Source organism: Anoplophora glabripennis, unplaced genomic scaffold (assembly GCF_000390285.2).
Source record: "Anoplophora glabripennis isolate ALB-LARVAE unplaced genomic scaffold, Agla_2.0 scaffold364, whole genome shotgun sequence".
NCBI classification, from domain to species: Eukaryota; Metazoa; Arthropoda; class Insecta; order Coleoptera; family Cerambycidae; genus Anoplophora; species Anoplophora glabripennis.
Genome location: NW_019416465.1, coordinates 486,864 through 491,873, shown reverse-complemented (window position 1 = coordinate 491,873; position 5,010 = coordinate 486,864).

Sequence of the window (5,010 nt, the reverse complement as noted above, 5' to 3'; positions counted from 1 at the left end):
CTATAAGAAAACCACCCCTGTAACGAAGGGATGAACTACCCCCGAACGTGATTACTAACGAAAATATCATAGCGATATAAAAAACTGTCGAATATTTTATAATAGATCTTACTTTTCCGATTAGAAATATTAAGCTGACTTGACCTAATTATTCCAAAAATTTTTTTATAAAAATCAACCCCCATATGGGCTGAAATCATCCCCTAAACATAAAAAAATCAAAAAATATCTTGATTTTTCAAGTAGTTTTTGATTTTTTCCGTATTTAGGTGATGATTTACGCCCCTTAGTGAATTTAAGGGTGGACTTAGACCTATATTACGCTCTCATTAATCATGAAAATAAATTATTTCCTATTAGTAAGATTTTATTTTATAGAAAAAATACAATAAGAAATGCTTTTATTCTTATTGATATTATTCATACATTTCAGTTTTGCGTCATCATATCAACCCCTAATTAGGGGTGATTTTCGACATTTTTCGAAAAACTAAAAAATATGCTCATCTTGATTTTTCATTACCAATTGTTTGACATATGCAGAATATTTTTAGCATTTTTTTAAGGTCTGACAAGGGTGAGAAAATAGGCTAACTTTGCGGTCACTCTTTGCTTTCTTTCTGTGCCTATCTAAAAAAATGCCACTTTTATTTACATTTGTTTTTCCTGAAAATAATTAAATTACACAAAGTATTTTACAAGTTATTAAAAAAAAGTCGATTTTTGTGGGCGTCCTTTAGGGACTCTAGGGAAAGATTTTATAGGAACTTGTCATATTGTTTTAACGTCCGCTATATAAATCCGAGAGATTGCCCACATAATCTGGGGCACCCTGTATAAATCAATTTTACATTTATGATGATTATTAATTTTGTTAAGAATAAATATGTATTTATTACTATTAAATTGCCGTTTTTAGCCATTAAGAAAAAACTTTATATAAACAGGTGTTCCAAAATTCTTTTTCCTGAAAAGTGTATTATTTCTCTTATAAATGTCGTAAAATATGGTTTTTCCAAGTGTAACTGGGTGTCTTGAATACAACAAATATAGAACAAAGAAGGCTTACCTTTCTTAATAGAACTATTCTTTTTTCAAAAATGAAAAAGAATAATCAATAAAAAATACAAGAGAACTGACAGCAAACTTTAAGAAACGATTTCTCTCTTATATCTTAAAATGAGAAGTTTTAATTTTCTACGGTGTTACTACTTTTATACAGACTCACACAGTAGTACATTTTAAAAGATATTGTATTAATGTATCTTACTAATTATAAGAAAAACGTAAATTTTGAGAAATTTTATCTTCTGTTGTGGTTTTTAAATACGTATGTTATATTATTAGCTCTCGCATATACTGGGTGTAACGTAAAGGTTTTGAATAAATTAAACGGTGACAGCGCTAAAAAGTTACAAAAAATTTAGTTTTTCTCCAATAACTTTCGAACATTATAAGATTATGGAATGAAATTTTATCCTTAGCTTAATTTGATAATCCCCTAGTAACAGGAAAAAGATTGGCTTTGTAAGTTACTCAGAGGCTTGTGTACGGATTGTACCGTAAGGTTTTTCGAAGAAAATTGTGGTACGCCACTGGTAAAAACATTTTTTTAATATTTTTTTTTATGATCCATTTTTATTTTAAACAAAATTACCCTCGCGTTTTATTTCTAGCTTTTGTAATTTTTTCATAAATAAAACTTGTAAATACCATTTTTTTCCACTGCGATCATAGAAAAATAAAAATAACACAAACATTATGAAGTATGCCTTGACACAGCCACCGGCATTGAAAAAAGAATTTTGCATTTGAAAATTATATTAAAAAACTAAATTTTTTGAAATTTTTTAGCACCATGTGGCTTGGAAAAGAAAACCCGTAGAGCATAACTTTATATGACAAATATTTATTTTTTAAAATAAAATATCCGCTGTTTAATTTATTCCCAACCTTTACGTTACACCCTGTATAGCTTAATGTCTATTAAGTTAACTCAAATAAATTCAAAAATATTTTCATTTATGTTGTCATTCTCTTAAGAAAAGTCCTTTTTCAACATTTAATATATATAGGACGTTTCCAGATCGTCAACCATTGGTCTCAATGATAAAAAAATTGAACTGAAATTTGATACTTTGGCAAACTGTTCGATTAAAAAATAATCTGTAACGTATTTTTATTTCTGAAAAATTTAGATACCAAAAAAAAATCATCCTTAAATCTGGTATATTACTAAATTTCTTTGTACAGGGCACCCTGTACATATTGACCAACTTGAAACAACATTTTTGTACTTCTGAATGTAAACACAATTTTTTATCAGGTATGATTTTCTGTTTTCATGAAATGAGAAATAGAAAATCTTTTCTATGGCATTTAGTACTCAATATTAAGGATTAAAATGAGGTTTGTTTTTGAATAACTGTATAATCATCAAAAATTTAAGATTTTCAGGTATTGCTTAAAATAACACCCTACAACGACTGGTGGTAGTTTGGATTTATAATATTAGCCATAGCCAACTGTGCAAAAGTAAAAATTTTATTCAAAACCTAAAAACTCTTATCACAGTAACATTCACAGAAAAAATGTTAGTATTGTTAATCAAAATTTATTTTATCCTTCAGATAAAACTCTAAATATCATTTCCAGTTTGTATACAAAAATTAAAATAATAATTTCTCATATTGCGGCTCGTCACTTTCTTGCCAGATAGTATCATTAAACACTTAATTCTACTTCTATGACAATGAATGTCATTCAGAAAAAGTAAAAGTGTTTAAAGCGTTTACCTGAAAGCGTCAAATAGGTACACCTTTTCGCTCTCTGACAAAATACAATAAACTGTAATAATTTTTACATTATGTACCCAACAATAGTTCTATTATTATTTATATATGGCATGACAACATAATCAGCCCGATTATCACAAGACACAAGCCGTTTTCCATCTCTTAAACAATGAGGAGTACGTTTCTCTTATTTTAAATACTTAAAGCCATTCTGTTGGGTAACATCAGGATATATTAGAAAATAGATAATGATTTTAGTAAATCACAGTAATTTAGAAATGTATGGTTTATGAAAAATGTTTTGTTTAAAAAAATATTTGTAATAAAATAGCTGTAGTTTTCTAAATATATCAGAAAAAATTATATTTAAATACTTTTCATTTAAAATTATTTTTTTTTATAAAAATTTAATTTTATTAATTTTTTTTTGTTATTTTTAAGTTTAATTTTTGTATTATTAAATATTACATATTTTCAAAATTATTATATTAACCAATGTGAAATAAATATTTTCTTACAGTACAGTCACGAACGCTCTAATTGAAAAACAATCTATATAATCCAGAAGAAATAATAATGATTTTATATATAAATATAAACAAATGTTTTACAATTTCCAAATAACAAGATTTTGAGATCAACTAAGAATTACTAATAATAACTTTATTATATCTAGTTATTATAAAGGTAAATATAAAATTTCCTTTAAAAATGAAAAAATCCAATGATTCCCATTTTGTATTGTGTCAAAAATAGTAATTTTTATATAAAAAATAAACACCCTGTATCTCGGAGACATTCCTCAACATATGTGAATAAAATCAATATTCTCATTTTTGCTATCAAACTTATAAATTTCCAGTTAAATTTTAATGACCCTGTACATTAATTTATATTTTTTACAGATTCGCACATATCTTATGATAAGAAATTATACTATCCACCACCAAAGCAACGATTTTTCGATGAGCTAGGACGTAAGTATGTAATTTAGCAGTATCTACGCATTTCTTAAAGAAATAGTTGTCAATGCTCTAATTAGTTACGAAAATAAATAAATAGCCAATTTCTTGGTGTCTACAACTTGTCTGCCTTCTAATTAGCCTACACCGTAAATTTTTAATTATTACGGCACCATAGCACCAATACGACCTGTAGGGAAAACTCTTGGGTCAACCGGTTCGTTAATGAGACAATAGAAATTTATATAAAAAAAGTACTTACTCATTTAGTACGAAGAAGGTCATTCTCCATTCCAGGAATTTGAAACACTGAAAAATAAAGAAAAATGATATAATGCACAACTACTTAATAAACAAGATTCGAGCATTAAAGTTGTTTTTATAAAAATACGAGGTCTGTTTAGAAAATAGCCGAACTTTATTTTTTTAAACTTTATTTTTAATTTTATACATTATTGGCCCTTGTCTCCTTCAAAGTACTCCTCTTCCCTATGCACACACTTTTCCCAGCAATGTTTCCATTTCACGAAGCAGTCCTGGATAGCTTAATTTGAAATGGCTTTTAAAGTCTGTGATTTTCTTTGATGTCATCAATAGTTTGAAAACGGTGTCCTTTCATTATTGATTTTAATTTCGGAAAAAAGAAAAAATCGCAAGGAGCCAGGTTTGGTGAGTAAGGAGGGTGAAGGAGGACAGTAATCTGCTGATTTTTGGCAAAAAAACTGACGAGTTGACAAAGCTGATTGTGCGGGCGCATTGCCATAGTGTGTGTTGCCTCGTCACAAATCAATGTGCACAATTCTATTAAAGTCGAAAGAAACAGTGAACATCACTTTGACATTAATGACTGACTAACGTGCTTTTTGCGGCGCGGAGATTCTTTGCCAATCCATTGTGATGACTTAACTTTTGTCTCAATACCGTAGCCGTAAACCTAGATTTCATCTTCCGTTATGATCCTTTGCTAACCTCTACTGCAATTTCTCTGACAGTCAATCAGCGATTTGGACGCACCAGATCTTTGACTTTCTGAACGTAGGAGTCAGCAGTGAAAGTCGAAGGTCTTCCTGGTCGAGAATCACCTTCAACTGACTGACGACCACTTTTAAATCGTGAAAACCATTCGTAACATTGTGTACGACCCAGAGCATCATCTCCGTAAGCTTATTTCAAAAGTTGAAACGTTCCCGTTTAAGTTTTTCCCAGTCACATAAAATGTTGCGTTGTTCTAGAAAATTGCTCATTTCAAAAAT